We start from the raw sequence: 17624 nt of genomic DNA, 5'->3' as shown, positions 1-17624 counted from the left end.
TCCAAATGTCTTTTAAATACTTCCAGGGATGGCGACTCAACCGCTTCCCTGGGCAGCCTGTTCCAATGCCTGATAACCCTTTCAGTGAAGTAAAATTTCCTAATATCCAGTCTAAACCTCCCCTGGTGCAACTTGAGGCCATTTCCTCTCGTCCTATCACTTGTTACCTGGGAGAAGAGACCGACCCCCACCTCTCTACAACCTCCTTTCAGGTAGCTGTAGAGAGCAATAAGGTCTCCCCTCAGCCTCCTTTTCTCCAGGCTAAACAACCCCAGTTCCCTCAGCTGCTCCTCATAAGACTTCTGCTCCAGACCCTTCACCAGCTTCGTTGCCCTTCTCTGGACACGCTCCAGCACCTCAATGTCTCTCTTGTAGTGGGGGCCCAAAACTGAACTTGTCCCTTTAAAACTTGTATTTAATTTCTCAGTTCTTGCTGCATGGAGTTGCAGTCTTTCTGATCAATGAAACCTCCCTTTTGTACCTGCTCTATCCATTAATTCCTTAACCAAACCTCAATTTAAGCCATTCCTCCTTATATTTGTATCTTCTAATATCTTCAGAGTAAGCTGCATTTGATGCTTCCTTAGTTGGGTTGTTACTGTTTTTTTTCAGCTCATAAATTACAGAATTGTTAAGATAATTCCACAAAACTTGTATTGGAGTACGTTAATTTTCCTTCTGTTGAATTCAGGCTCTTCCTTGACTATAGTGCTGCAGCAGTGCCAGTGATATTACAGCAATGATACATTTAAGCTCCCAGTTCTGTTTTCAGCTTCTTTTCCTCATCATCTTCAGACAAATTGTCATGGGTTTCCTGCTTATCCACTGGGGGAAAGGCATCATCATTTTTGCTATGAGGGTTATTTAAAATGTTCTAAATTGCCTTGTTTTTTTTGCTTGTTTCTTTGCTTCTGTGGAAACATTTTTAATTAAAAAAAAGGGGAAAAAAAAAAAAAGGCTTTGGTGTAAGAATGCTCTGTTTCCAAGGAACTCCAGCAAAGTGACTTGAAAAAAAGCCAAAGTTCTAACTCACCTGATAAGAAATATCAGTTAGCTTGTTTTTTCTATTACAAGTGCTTAGCTGAAATACTTAGATTAGATGGGTTCTTGGGCATGTCTTGGAGGCAACATCAGAATTTCAGGAGGCACTGGTTTTATCTCATGACAAGAGCTTCACCATCAGTGTGGGCAACACTTGCATTGAGGACTATCCTCTTTCATTTGCATTCACATTATATTTCTCAGGACTTTTGGCATAAACTGTGCTGTTAGACTTTAGAAGTAGTTATATTTATGTGACTGCCATCATCTAGGGCAGCAGTGGTGACAGGACGATAAGAGTTTGCAGATGTTGAGTATAGATAAAATTACAGTTTGGTGTCAGATAGAGGGGAATGTAACCCTTAGTGCTGAAAATCTGATAGCTCTGAGCCAGAAAGCTGTAGCAGTGGCATAAGCATGAAGGGAAAAGAAAAAGAAGAGAAAGCATGCGTGAGAAGATCTGGATGCTGAAATTGCTGGTGCTGGAAAGACTAAAACTTTTAAACAAGATAGTGAAGGCAAACACATCTAAGGTTGCTCTATGAAAGACAAGAACAATTTGCTTTCTGTTGCTTTCTTATAACAGCCTTCTCTTTAACCAGGCATAGGTGAAACAAGCAGTAACTTCACACACAGAAAAAAGGATTTTCCACAAAGTTTCAAGAAGTTTCATCATTCTACTACTGTCAGAGGAGGATAAAAGGGATGCTATGGTAACATCAAAGCAGAGAGCAAAGCTTGGCATGTGACAGGAAGCCAGAGCAATTCATTCTCTCTAAATGCATTGCTATTTCATTTTTTTCCTTTCTGTTCCACTTATCTATGATTATGGAAAAGTTTTTCATAGTTCTGGAAGAAAGAATATTGCAGTGTTGGTTTGTGAAGCCAACGTTCAGAACTTCCATGCTTATTCTTTGGGATGAAATACAGCACATAGATCTCTCTATCATCCCTGCCATTGTGGTAGGTTGTGGAAGTTTCAATCCAGTTTGAGGACTTCAGAAGCCTTTTGAAACCTCAGGTACAAATGACACTTTCCTTTTTCCTGAGAATTCACCATCAATGAAGTGCATGAACAGAAAATTGCCTTGCTACAGTTCCAGAATAAATTCTTCTTAGTATCAGTAACATGAGGTATTTTTAGATTTTTATAGCTTCTATGAAATTAAACTCCTATCAACTCAAATTGGCAGCCTTGTGTTTTGAACAAAAATGTGATAAACTTTCCAGAGAAGAATGGCACAATGGTGTCAAAACTTTATCAAACATTGAGATATGTAGTGTGTTCATCATCAGTGTTATCAAGATTGGAGACCCTATAAGTGATCACAATAAATTAAAATATTACTTACCATTTAGCTTGTTATAAAACTCTTTGAGCAACAGATAAGAGGCTTATCAGCAAACAAGTCTAATCTGTATTTTAGCATAGTGCTGGGACAGGCTGTTTGAAGTAAGCTGTGATTATAACTCCAGTAATGTTGTTCCACCTTCCTTTTAAAGTTTTTCTAAAGAAGAAGTTTTTCTGTAAAGCTAAACCCATCTTAAGAATCTGTGAGGGATTGTTTTCAACTGGAAAACATCATTATGTGCCTGTGGTAAAATCAGCTAACTGTGAGTACAGAAGTAAAACAACCATCTTCCAAGAAGCAGGCCTAGAGACAACAAAAGCCCTGGTAGCAACTGGGGAAATATTTTCACTCCCAAATACTTGCCTTTCCAGATTATTAGGAAAAGGAGTCAGCATCTAATATCCCGTAACTAAAAAATCCATTGTCATGAAGAGGATCCACGTTTTCACTTAAAACAACACTATGGATACAAGTGATGCAATGACATTTTGAGTTTTGTAAGCAAGCTAACAAGAAGCTAAGAAAAGGTGTCTGCCACATAGCTGCTTACATCTGGGATCCCTGGCAGCCAGAGTTCAAACAAGACAAAGACACAGAAACAGGTCTTTTAGACTATTTTTGTCTTTCTGTAGAAAAGAGAAAGTGTATTCATTCTTAGTATGTTGGGTCCCCCTTATATATGGCAAACTCGTTTCTTAGTCCTGCATTTCTAGCAGACTGTGGGACACAGTGGAAGTGCTAGAATAGCATAGGTCTTTGCACTCAAGTGGGGACAAGAATAAATAGACATGCAAAACTGTGCAATTTCCTTTCAAGACTGAATGCTGAGTCCTTAGTCATGCAGTCTTGTCTATCACAGAGAACATGGTCACTACAGATATGCTGGGAGAGCTACTGTGGCAAGGTAAGAAAATAGTAATACAAACAATATGTAGCTCTAGCAAAGATAAAATATACTCACTCCATTCAGTTCAGTCCAAACAGAGGCAGTGGTATCAGGAACATCAAAAGTGCTTTTGAATTTCTGACACCAATAATTTCTCACATTATTAGTCATACCTACCTTCTGATGACTCAACAGAAATAATACAAAATGAAAACAATGCCCAACTTTTATTCATTCGGTAGCAGACTTGGCTCCTGTTATCACAAGATGTATTTATCATCTCTAGGGAACTGGTTATGGCTTCTCATTGACCCTGGCTGTCATCCCAGACCATGATATATTGGAATTATATTCTAGTGAACATAATGCAACAAATGCAAAACTGGTGGAAGAGAGAAGACAGTTGGCCATTAGATGCAGTAATAAAGTTATGGACCTTGATAAAGCTCCAGCAAGTATGAAACGCAACAGCCTGTCTTCTTTGCAGCAAAAATCACTGTGATTAATGTATGCTGGTGTTTTATTTTCTGTTTGCTATTTTCTATTCACTTCCTTTTGAAAATAATGGTTGTGTAGGGTAGTGTTTCCAGTTGTTTCATGGGATTAGTAATCAGAAATAGCCCTTGACAGAGATGTTTTGCAACAACTGCAGTATGTTTGATCAATAAAATAGGAGTAGGCTTAAAAGTAATGAAAGCAGAACTTCCATAGCAGCTGAATGCGTACTAGATTACTCATTTCTGAAACAAAAATGGCTCAGATTTTCTCATACAAATAAATGTAAAAGTATTTATTTAACTGTCCCCTAAAATGATTTTTCAGGTTCAAAACCTCAACTCACACAAACATAGACAATACAGTAAGCATAGAGTGAAATATTCAAGCTAGTCCTTACTCATTCTCGGAAAAACAGGAGAGTTTGAGAAAGAGACTCTTATGGTCATTTATATTTTTAATACTTTGGAGGTGTATAAACAGCTATCTAATGAAATACATTAGATTGTCTGGATGATAAGAACAGCTATTGTTATTTGTCAGAAGGTAGAAAAAATAGATACACTTAAAGAGCTATTTTGCTCTGGAAATTGGTAATAGGGAACCTTTCACTGTCAATCTGTTCTTATGTAATGCAAAAAATAAATACATCGTTAGTCATTAAAGTGAACTAAAACCATTCAGTACAGGTATGCCAGAGAATGCAGCTACTTCAGTTAGACTCAGTTAGATAGAAATTTGGAGAATTTCCGAGTCATTTCTGCAAAACTTTTAAGGCTTCTTTCTGTTGCTTTCTTTTTTTTTGGTTGGATTTTTGTGTGTGTGTGTGTGCAGTCAACGTACGTCTATATAAAATGTAATAATTGCTGCCCATAAAGGGAACAAAGAATCCCAGATTCAAACTTGGGGCTCCTTTTCTTCACTGAAACAAGGTTACCAAGCTTCAGACTAATTTCATAATATCTCAGTTCACTGTTTCTTGCCATTATGCTACTTTTATGCCTTTACTAAGATTGATCTCTTCAATCGAAGCATGCAACTCATGAAACATTTTTAGTCAATAGAGCTCCAGTGTGAAGAAAATGTGGATGCTTTTCTCTAGCTTGATCTTTCCAAATGGGTCCCCAAATGCAGGTAACCTGCTGTTCAGAAGGAAATGATACCCGGTGTCCCAGAACAGTAAAATAAACAAAACTCTTCTTCTGTCTGACAAGTGTATCCCGAAGTCTCTCCCATTCACAACTTCCTTATCATCTTTTTACAGTGGCACTGGGACCATTTCATCTGGAACAAATTTTGTCTGTGACTTAGACCTGGTTCTGGATTTAAATCTATCCAGATCAATCCAACAAGCTGCTGTGCCTATGGGTATGCTTGTGTTTACATGGGAAGTGCTGTTTCAGAGCCAGCTATGGGCATATGCAAAAAAGGAAATAATTTGCATCGGGAAGCTGAATGCCCAGGGCGCTGCTGCCTTGTCTGTGCCAGGGCTCTGGAAGAGTCAGCCACCCACTATTGATGCGCAGGAGCAATGCTGCGGCCCCTGTGATGACCACCAGCCCCGCTCTGGCAAGCCAAGGCAACCGGAGAGTGCTTGGCTCTCCCACTCCCAGCATGTGTCCCTGCTCTGCCCCACAGTCAGTTGGCAAAATTCATTTTTACCTACACTGCTGAGAAGTCTTATGATGGCTTTACCTTAATTTAACCCAGAATTTGTGTACAGGAGCACAGGAGATGTAGGAGGATCTATCTGCTCTCCTTAACTAAGCTGAGTTAGAATGAAGTAGTGTGAAACTAATTATCTTTAGCTGTATTTAGGTGGCATCACTTTCACCTGCAGAAACCCTTGGGCTCTCTGAGCTACAGAGAAAAAGCAAGAAGTGTATTTAGATATTAAATAATAGCTCTCAAGTAACTTTGTAAGTTAAAAAAAAGTGAGACTGAAAAAGGAAAGAAGGTAAAATGATTATAAAAGAACACTGCTTGGAATAGTAGTATTCCAGAAAAAGAGTGTTTTTTCTTGCTAGGCCTTGTGATTTTTAATATTATTCTCACAATGCTTCATATATTCCTTACAGTTCCAGTTGCTGGGGTCAATGTAACATTTTTTTCATAAAGCATCTTTTAAGGAAGTAGCTATGGAGGGTGCATGAATGAAGTGTATACGTGAGGTTTAGAAATTGCCTGTTAATGTATTTACAGCCTGAAAAAGATCACTCTGGAATAAAATTTTGTTTTCTCAGGGAATCCAAGTCTTCAGTTTACAAGTCAAAAGTGACATACATCATTTCTTTTTTATTGTTTCAAAATGAAATGTTGCTATCTATGTTTAGGGAGCCACTTAGAAAGCACCAACTAGAGAGAATAATGGAAAACTCTTTTGAGTTCTTTTGACCAAACTAAGCTCCAAAGACAGCTTATCTTCCTAAACCCCCTGTGCATATTTCATTCACACAGGAAGTACAATCACATGTCAAATTAATTTTACCATTGAAAAATATAGAGAGAGCAATTTTATTTCAGTTTATATTTCCTTGTTCCTTCTATGAGATGTTTAACAAGTACTTCTGGGGCACAGTCATTCTGGGGCTATTCCCAACTGAGGTCAGCACAATGACACCCTAAGCATTACTATTTTTCTGATTAGGGGCATTTCTTCCTTTAACAGCAAAAGTCACATAAATTTATTTGTTATCAACTGTATAATGTCAGGATGTTGCCTTGTAATCAAAGCATCGCAGTTACTGTGAGCTGAAGTGATGTGCCCTTTTTTATTAAAAAAATTGTTGGCAGATTGCTGTGGTCATAAGTTGAGGTTAAAAAGGAATTACAGTATGTCTTGTTACAATGATATCAAAGACAGGAAAAAAGGTGAACAGCTCTTCTAAAGGACAGTCTTTAGTGCAGCGTTTTTAAAGGGGTGGTCTCTATCTTTGTGCTGTCTGCTGTTTTTCAGCAAGATGTCACTTTTTTGCTACAGTACCGCCTGGACAACATGAGACATAGTTTAAGAGATTAAATTAATTCATTTACTACTTTATGCACTGCTTATCAGTGCCTTACTTTAAAACATTCATGCATCAGTAAACAATATGCTAGTATGATTTTCAGAAATGAACACTGCAATGCGTACACTTCACATGTGATTCAGTTCAGAGCCATGTTTCCTTTTCACATTAGCAGGTACTTAATAAATGAAAAGAATATTCTATTCTCTTATTGAACCAGATGTTGTTATAACTCTCTATGGCTTAATGAATAAGCATTCAGGATTTCACTAAAAAGGTTCTAATTATTCCATCTGCACTTACACTTCATTTGTAATTAAAATCTATTTTTGTCCTAATTATGAACTTGATTTTCTTAACTGGTGATATCAATGCAAATGCCATTTTATGCACTCATAGCCACATGTTGTTAGAAGTATACATGCATACATGACTAAGCACTCATAACCACAAATCACCAGAGGTTAAGTTTGGTATGGTATTTTTTCTTCTTATAACTTCAAGACAACCTTATGCAAATCTCTCTGTGTATCCATTTTCTATATTCTGATAGTATATTTGCAATTGCTGGCTTTCAAGATTCATTGGACACCATCAGACACACGCTTTGATGTAAATTCAGCAAAAAATAATTAATGGTGGGAAAAAAAGTATACCTCGTATATTGAGCCATATTTTCTGTACCCCTTCAAAAATGTATAATATAATTTTGAAAACAACTGTTCGGAATGTAAATTAAACCGATAACCAGTCTTATCCAAAAATTTAATCATTGCAGTTCATCCATCGCTTGGCATTACATTTAGGATGGCTAACACCTGAACACAGAATGTGCCACTTAGCCAGTGCATTTACATTTCCTTGGTGACAGTGTTGAATAACAGGGGCTTAATGTAATTAAGTACCTTGATGGACGGGGTCAAGTGTCTGATAAGAATGCTAGTAATTAATGTGTTGTAGATCTGGGACAAAAGTTATTTTGAAAGAACGTAGGCTTGTCAAAACTTCCTGCTTTCATGCACAGCTGCACAGCTATAGCTGATGCTTCAACTTGCCCTTTGGGCCATGGCAAAGTTTGACACACATTTGGTCTTCACCCTTTTGGTGAAGAAATTTTTCCTAATCTAAACCTCCTTCCCTATCTAAACCTCCCCGGTGCAACCTGAGGCTGTTTCCTCTCATTTTATCATTTGTAACTTGGGAGAAGAGACCGACCCCCACCTCTCTACAACCTCCTTTCAGGTAGTTGTAGAGAGTGATAAGGTCTCCCCTCAGCCTCCTTTTCTCCAGGCTAAACAACCCCAGTTCCCTCAGCCGCTCCTCATCAGACTTGTGCTCTAGACCCTTCACCAGCTTCGTTGCCCTTCTCTGGACACGCTCCAGCACCTCAATGTCTCTCTTGTAGTGGGGGGCCCAAAACTGAACACAGTATTCGAGGTGCGGCCTCACCAATGCCAAGTACAGGGGGACAATCACTTCCCTAGTCCTGCTGGCCACACTATTTCTGATACAAGCCAAAATACCATTGGCCTTCTTGGTCACCCTGATGCACCCGGTGGTCCACAGCAGCTGAGAAAGCCCATTCTCTTAAGCCAATTTTCATCTTAACCATGTTACTAATGCTCACCACTGTTGAGTAAACCTCACAACTAACTTCCTGGTAGACCTCCACCACTGCTAGCACTAGCAGTTGACTTTCCAACCACAAAGTGACAAGTTAGGAGCATGTACTTATTTGGGTTGCTCAGCTTTGGAAAGCAGTAACAAACTGCATCTGGAATATTGTTACTTCTCTCATTTGCTCATCTTGGTGCTGAAGGACCAGGGTGAGCTTTTCATATGTAAGTTTTTCAGCTATTGTTCATAGATTCAGATCTTTAGAGAATATGATTTTTTTCCCCACTCTGCCTCCAAAGAACTAGTTATATTGGTTACAGTAACCTATGTCATTCTGGATGAGGATATGGCTGTGCTGTATACCTGAGGACCAGCCTTGCAAACCATACCACAGCATGCAGCTGCCTTGTCATGTTGGCAGCCACTACGTCTGAGTGGGCAGTGGGTGGCCAGGTCATGCGTGGGAGTCCAGATCGGGTCCCCTCTGCACTACAGTCATATGTTCAGACAAGGCTGATAGGTTGCCCTTTTAAAGAAAAGGTTGACTGATGTAATCAATGACTAATGCAACTGGCTTTGGATTCCAAACTGAGATGAGTTGGGCAGCAGCTATGAAACAGTAAGTCATCCATGTTTCTTGTGTCAGGGCTTAAGATGAAAAAACCCCTTCCCACAAAGTTTTCTTGACTGACATTGATCATTGGAGGCATCTTGAGGTCACTGATGAAGAGACTAATAGTTTCCCACTTGTTTCAAAATAATGTCCCTTTGCTCAGGCTGCAGGAAAATCCATGACTTGTTAGTGCAAAATAGCTCCGAGCTGATAAAGTTGTCAGCCTACAGCTCTTGCGAGGAGTGACTGAATGTGCCAGTATTATGACTGTTGTGCTGGAAGGCACATAAAGGAGTAATCCTGAAAGTTTTGCTACTCATGGAAGCTGTGGTGTGAGCATCTTTTCCAAGCTGTGTTGCTGAAACGTTTTCTTCTGTTGCAATGCTGCATGCTGGTCTGTGCTTTTTGGTCCCTGTTTACATCAGAGCATGACCCATGACTCAGCTCTGGAAGATCTATTTTTAGAGAAAAACTGAAAGAGATCTAGCAGCAAACTCTTCACAAATGAAAAAGTTTTCATTTCAAGTAGCCCAGTTCTGCACAGCCAAGGAAAAAGAAAACATCTAAAAGATGTATGACATGAGCCACTCTTATCCATACTTACAGAGGCTTCCAGAGAAAACAAAAGTAAACAGCGGGTGTCTAATTCATAAATAAACCAAATATGTTTGAAAAGCCCCCCTCAGCTACTCTAGCACATTACTACAGATGCAGACATTAAGAAACCTCTTCAAAAATACAAATGCAGTCATAGCTTTGAACGGAACACCAGAAAAATGATGCAAATGCACAAAACTTCCTTTAGTCACTTTAGAGGTCTCAGGAAACCAGTAATTAGTTTGTAGTTTCTTTGCTTTTTTTAGAGATCTGCATGCTTTGATAGTCTGATACACTGTGTCTTTGCTTCCTAACAATTCTTTTTGTTTTTCAGACTAAAAACATTTGTGAAAATACTGCAATATTGAATACAAATACTATTGAGAGTTTACAACATTGCATTTGGAACAAGTACTTTTGAGAAAACAGGAAAAAAAGAAAGAAACAAACAAGACAAAACCTAGGTATTAATTTTCTGAGGGATCTTTGTCCTGAGGCTGTTCTGTTTCCATATCCAGATATAAAGCAGACTGCCCAGAAACCAGAAGTACAACTTGAAATTTTTGGAAACACATGGAATTTTTCAGCTTCTCCTTCAAAAGTATGCTCTGCTGCTCAAGTAATTAAAACATTTCAAAGGGGGAAAATAAACAGAGTTAAGAATAGAGTGAAAATCTGAGTGGGAAAAAAAGGATCATTTTATCACTCTTTCTTCAACAGTGTTCTGTAGTCCTTTCATCAAGTTCTTTGTAATATCAGCCAACATTCTGATTTTATTTTTAGACTGGACTTACAAAAGCTACACAGTCTAAGGCAAAAATAAATATGTAGCAAATGAGATTCAGTCTCCCATTCCTTCACCATTGCTGCAAGTGGGTATGTACGCACTTGGGTTCACATTTTTCTCTTCTGTGAATGCTTCCTCACAGCCACATCTCTGGTGGCAGCAGGCAGTGCAATGCTCGGGGTAGGATGTGAATTAGATAATCTCTTGAGGTGCCTCCTAGTCCTATTTTTCTGGATTTGTATAACTTTTATGGCTCCACAGCACCTTGCCTCCTAGGATGGTGCCCAGGACTAAGTAAGCTTGTTCCTTGTCCTCTTTCAAGCAGGCAGTAAGGTGACGAAGAGTCCCTCTGTCCTAGTCTATGTTGCAGATGAATCAGAGCACCACCCCAGACCGCTTGTGCTAAGTCCCGGGCTACAGCTTGGATGAGTCTTGCTTCTGGCAAACCAGAAGGTTTGTTTGGCTAGATCACAGGATACAGATGATGGCTTGTGTGACACAATCTTCTTGGCAAATCATTCCATCCAAGTGGGTCAGGAATTCAAACTGCTGCAGTGTGTCCAGAAAAAAAGCAAGCCTCGGCTGTCTTCTGAGATGCGGCCAGGCAGTCAGTGAGTCCCCATTAGCTCTTACCACTTTGCTTATCTCAAGGACATGCTTTAAACTTCAAACTACTTCCTGTCAAGCTGCATTGCCTGTTTTTATTTAATCTCTTGCAGTTTTTCTTTCCAGTATAAATGTTATGCATTAAGCCTGAATTACTGTCTTTTCCTGGGAGAGATTTAGGCTACTTCTGCCATCAGAAGCACATCCATTTACTTTCCATGGCTTCCTGTACTATGAGCTTTCACATTGTATCTTCCTCATCCAGCTCTGTCATATCTTCTTCTCTTGAATTTAAGTCTTATTAGAGGGTGCTAACAACCAAATGGTGTAATTAAGCTGCAGATTATTAGACGACAAATAGAATTCAAACATGCATTTTTACTATTTTGTCTGCCACACCGAGCCAGCAAAAACAAAGCTGAGAATAACAAACCAATTAAATGAGTATCACAAGGCAGCTACTTTACCTTATTTCAGGCTTAGGCACATTTGCTCATGTTAGACATATCTCTGGGTGAGGCTTTTTTGTCCAAATAGCACACAAAGCCCAAGATGGTTCAATAACACCAAGAGGGAAGGATCATTGCAGAGCCTGTTTTGTCCCATTCAATCTGTGGATAAGGGTTGAAGCTACCTTCCCTTGTAAAGGGGAAATCAGCTTCACCCACACCAAGCCTGAGGGTTGGGGCTGTGGGTGAGCAGAATATGGAACAAATGACAAGGTGACGTTTCCAGCCCTCTGCGTTAAAGCACAGGGTCGCTTTCTGGCTGCTATTTTGGTCTATAGGAGGCATGAGAATCTGTAGCCTCTCTGCAGAAGTTGCCCATGATATCTGAAACATTGGAATTGGATAAAGGTAGTTTAGTGGCTCCTCTCTTGGCTAACTCCTCTGGTGTTACTGTGTGAATATTGTTGGGACGAAGTGTTCACACCAGCATGCTGGCTGTCCAGTAGAGATTACTTCTGTTTTCCTTCTCCAGCATTAAAAGAGGTGTTAGGAGGCCCAGAAGAACTTAGAAGTTCTGTTCAGACAGAGTAGAAACTTCAGCTTATCCTAAAATGTATATATTAATGTCCCCATTGCAACCAGCTTCCCATTTGCTAGTATTTTCCCCAGCTACTCTTCCTGGCCTAGAGTGTACCTCTAAATACTCTGTTGAAGGTGGCAGCTAACTTCTAATCAGGCATATGTTACTGGCAGTAAAGGCAGATGTGTGTACGTCTGGTTCTGAGCCCATTACCCATCATAGGCAGTCACTGGTGAAGGTTAGGTCTTTACTGTCTCTTACCTAAATAATGCATGGCCACTTTTTTTTTTTTTTTTTTTGCAATCTATTTGCATGGCTGTAGCATGCTTCAGAATAAGACCACACATATGTTATTATGATATATGTGTTTTTCTTTTACCTATCTTGTATGTTTGAAGTAAACAGTGTCATATTGCTCCCATCACCCCAGAGCACCTTATGAGTTTTATGAAGCTGAGTCAAATCCTTTCATGCTGCTATCCGGCAGGATCCAATTTTGCAACAAATCAGCAGAAAAACACCAACTGTGCCTGTTCAGCTGCACTGCTCAGTGTGTCGAGGAGACAGAGCCAAGGTTTTACCCTGACCTTACACAACTGCTTTTGTGGGGAAAACAAGTGATACACATACAGTGCGCATTTCTTTTCAGATCCCTTAACCCACCCTGTAGTAATTCAGGGCTTTAAATGTGATTCTTGTTTCTGTTGGCAAATAGTCCAGTTGTATCTAATTACTTAATTATATGTATTGGCTGGCTAGTGCTTAGGTGCATAAGATTGGTGGGGCAATAACACTGCTAATGGCTGGGCTGCAGTAAAATATTAATTTGAGTGGGAAGACCTGAAGTGAGAGGGCTGTGATATGACCTGACAGAGCCATGAAATGATAAAATTACAGTTTTACTGATGGGAACTAAATGAGCGATGTTACAATAATTCCTTTTCATTATAAGCCATAAACCAGGTTTTAAATGGATGACCATAATTCAGTTCATTCAACCTGCTTAGGCTTGCATGTCCAACATTTCCAGTGTTGCAGATGGCATAACCTCAAAGTAACAGATGTATTTCAAGCAGCAGTAGACTTGAATTTCTTCAGTACGTGTAAGATTACTTTTTTAATCTCAGTTTCAGTGTTTCTATTGTCAACAGTATATTCATCAGCCTTGCTGTGGACTAAATCAATTTGGGTCTAAAATAAATGGTATCCGTCATATTGTTTGAGACAAGCTGGCCTAGTGACTACTAACAGTGAGGAAAGAAAGTAATTTTCTTCTGTGTGATAATTCACTGACAACATGTTCCACACTGGCAGGGGAATGCTAAGAATGGCCAGTCAAAAAATCATCATTCTTTCTCAGAAATTGACTTTCCACAAAAAGTTAAGCTGAAAGATTTTACTGTTGGCAAGATATTTTTTTCTGAAATACTTCTCTTTTGAAACTCCTACAAAAAGCCACAAAACCAATTCCAGTTTCAATGCACAAAACCTGAGCAAAATCTTTCATTTTCTATGGTTTCATTGGAATAAAAAAACTCCATGAAATGCTGACTAAATTAAAACATTTGCACAATCTATTTTCTCAACACCCTCCCTGCTCCCATAATTTGATGGATGCTATTCACTAGCTCTGCTTTTGAGAAGCTTTTTGAGCAAAGAGAAGGGGAAAAGAAAAAAGAGGAAGGAACAGAAGCATTCTTTCCACATATATAGTAGTTATATACTGTAAATTGTAAACCTTCTTTTATATTCATTTTATGTAAAACTTAAGCTCCTATTTTCTCCAGCTCCTATTTTCTCATAAGTCTTAGGCACCAGGGACTCAGAACAAAGGTATTCCTAGGGCACACACTTGCTTTCAGTAGGACACTAAAGACTGTCTGTGGGAGATACGCATCTTTTCCATGAAATGTAAAAATCTGAAAGTTCTCTAAATGTTGGATTTTGGAGTGAGAATACTAATAAAGGTAAAGAAGCTTTAATACTTACAGTTTTCAGGAACTTTGCTGGGGTGCCTCCTCTTTTAGAGATCCCACTCTGGGAAAAATCTACCATGCATATAGCTGTACAATCTGCCAAGAGCTGATTACCTCTCCTTACCTATCCTAAGAGTGTCTTTAAATATTAATTTTATATTTAGATTGATAGGATTTTTTTCCACCGTCAGTAATCACAATCAAAAGATGTGCAGAACTATCTGCTTCCCAGCCTGCTACAGGGGGGAGAAATTTAGACTTTATCCAGATGGTGCCTCCATCAGGCAGAAAAAGCAATGCTGTGTGCCCTGTGCACCAGCTGACTAGTGGTGAAGCAACAGAGGATGGACACCCTATGTTTCAGTCACGGTGTTACACACCTATGAAGGCGCCGTGGAGCCTGGAATATGGTTCAGACACATGGTAACTGAGTAGCCAGGAAATGCTTGTTTGCCAAGGTGAAGAATGGAGTAGCAATTGCCCCAAAAAACTCTTTAAGGATGTCCTAGTGGATACCTTGCTTTAATATTGCTGCCTATGCAGTTCCTTCGAGAGGCAAGAAAGTGCCAAAATGAGCGGGGGTTTTTTTGGTCAGCAACAATTACAGCATGAAAACTACTCAGGCTGAAGGATGCTTCAGTATCAGGACACTAACCAGCTAATAAACTAACTCGTAGAGTAACCATTGCTCAATGTACGCAAAGGTGCTTATTGTACATAGCCTGGATGGTCATCTCATGCCCACTATGCATGGCTTGCTCATGGCCATTACAGCACACTCATCTTCAAAAACAAGAGATTCATCACAGCAACAGAGAGGTTCCACCATGATTTGCCATGACCATAAGGTCTCCTGACTACTTCTGTTCTTTATGGTTGATGTTCCCCCTACTTGATTGCCAATATAAGCAGGGGAGACAATACAGTGAAGCCCAGGATTCAAGTTAGCCAAGATTCAGACAAGAAGAAGTAATGCAAGAGCTGAAGGTATAGGAGGGATGGTGTTTCTCTGTTTAATTAAGATTGATTCTCTTCATAAAGGTTATTACAACAGCAATACAGTTGGCCTTGATCCACCAGTACAGCCTGTGGGCTGTCAGAGAGCAGTGCCAGAGCCTGGGACCTGAAGTTTCTTTCAGGATTAGCTGTTTGAAAATGTGACATTGGGTGAGAGTGCTGGAGATACAGGAATGGGGGAAGAAAATGGGTATGGTGAAGTCAGAGGAATGAAAAACCTTGGGTTAGGTGTTGGCCCTGAGCTACACCAGTACAGCTGAAGCTGCTTCTTCCTTAAGACTCACCAAAGGCACTTTACAACACAGAGCTGTTGATATTTAGGTATCTTTCTGCATAAGTAGTAGGAGGCAGCACTTTGGAAGATACACAATGTGTTGCTTAAAATTAGAAAGTGGTGATTAGAGGCTTGAGATTACGTGCTTGATCCTTTTGTAAATTTATCTCAAGGTGTTTACCCTGGGGCCAGGGGATGGAGTGGAAAGGAAAGTACATACAAATTAGGTGTTAGACAATCAGTGCAGTGAGCTGGGAGCCTACATCGCATTTTTTTTAAATGTCTAGACATTTCGGAACCTACATCTAGACTCAACACTTCTGAAGATTTTACCCTAGGTCTGCCAGTAGTACAACTTACTAATTTGATGTGAACCTACTTAGCTAGATTAAATACAGATTCCTTGACTGGCCTTTTTTTTTTTTTTTTTTTTTTTTAAAGAACTGTGTAGTACAGTTGATTTAGTACAAAATCAACTTTGGTTGTAAATCACCAGATTTTTCAGTAGTGTGAATCATATTTAATTTCAGGAAATAAATTAAGTCAAGGTAGTCACTGTCAGATGTTTTGATAAGACTTTCCATGCTGAATGACTGGAAACAATTAAAGCCAATTGCTTCATTTTACTGGCTGCCCTTTGTTAAGCATCACATAAATCTGAATACTGGATGGGGATTACTCTTTCATTCTCTTTGATTAGGCATGACCTTAGTGAGAACAAAATATATTTTTAAGGCAATTCTAAATTCTGATTATGACTGGTTTGGCTGACAATGATAAGCAGCATTCAAACAGCATGGTTCCACATGGCATGATATTAGCATGAGAACATTAGGCAAGATCCTATTAGAATGCAAATATGTCTTTAAAAGATACAGTATTGAACCTCTTATGTACATACAAATACATCCACTTTACATCATCAGCTACTGCTGCAGGTGCCATGGTAATTTGTCCATTTATACCTGGTTTATGCAGCTTCAAGCCATAACAAGTTTTGCGAGGCAATGTGGTGGGACTTTTTCTAGGCTTCCCTGGAAATGACAGAAAACTTCCATTAAGGATTATGGCTGTGCCTCAGATGTGTTCTTGGCTGGATGGCTCTGCCTGATATGCAGAGGTTCTCCTCAGGTTACTCTATCTTTGAAAGATGCTCTGACAGAAAATACAAACAAGATTTCCATCACATGTTATAAATGGAGCTTGTTACAAAATTCTGTTCTTATAGAGGATATGGCACTAAACAAAATGAAAGGAACTTTTAAATGTTTATTAGCAAGTTGAGAAATTGGATCTGGAGCAATCCTGCATACCTATGACAATTATCTGCCTCTATTCTGTGCCTAAATCAGAAGAGCTGTCTACTTAGACCTTCTGTATACTCAGTGAAAAGCCATATGCACTTCCGCAGAGAGATCTGCTTACATCTCTTTGTTGACTGTGTACCAGTGGCTAATCTCAATAGCTAGAGATGAGCATGCTCCTGATTTAAAAAAAATGTTAGAGGTAAAACACATCTGCGCCAAATGAGGCATGGTAACAGTCATCCTAGAAAATCTTGCTATAAAGAATGCCTTTTATTACTAGATTCATAATTTGATTTTATTAAAATTATGGACATCATTGATACTACATGAAAATGACAGGAAGTGTGACCAGTTTGCCTGGAAAACATTGCTTGTTTTGGAATAGGCTGTACTCAGTGTTCTCCTTTGAAAAACTGGACATTACTTCAGCTTTCTTGTTAAGTCTTTTGTCAGGTTCTAGATGACTAACCCTGCCCCACAGCCAGGTACTGCATCAGAAAAACCCTCCACCCTTTATTTCACATTGTTGCTGAATTGGTTCATGTCCAAAGAATTGAAATTGGGTGACTCTGGAGTCAAGTGAGGAAAGCTGGTAGTGATTCATGGAGCTGATAAAATTCAGATTTCCCCAGTCTGGAAAGAGACTTGACTGGACTCAGATCCACTAGATGAGTCAAAGAGAGCGGAATCCAAAATGCTATTTCTTAACTGAATTTATTGTTTATGGAGAAAAGTGCACCTTAAGCTCTAGAGGCTATATAAGCAATGCAAACTGCCTTGTATGAGACGAACAATTTCTGTCTTTTGTCTGTCTGCACTATTCTCACTGGAATGTCTAGACAATGGATGTAAACATGAGAGTAATACTAAATATGTTCACCCATTCTGTGAATGAGTTGGTCGCTGACATAAAAGACGTTCCCCTGACTTTTTCCATGGTTTCATAATGATCTGCTCAAGAAAAATTGGCTGGGTTATTGCCAAGACTTTGTTTGAAATGACACTTTCAGTGTACCAGG

This window comes from Mycteria americana, chromosome Z, assembly GCF_035582795.1.
Source record: "Mycteria americana isolate JAX WOST 10 ecotype Jacksonville Zoo and Gardens chromosome Z, USCA_MyAme_1.0, whole genome shotgun sequence".
Taxonomy (NCBI): Eukaryota; Metazoa; Chordata; class Aves; order Ciconiiformes; family Ciconiidae; genus Mycteria; species Mycteria americana.
This window is presented reverse-complemented; position numbering follows the sequence as displayed.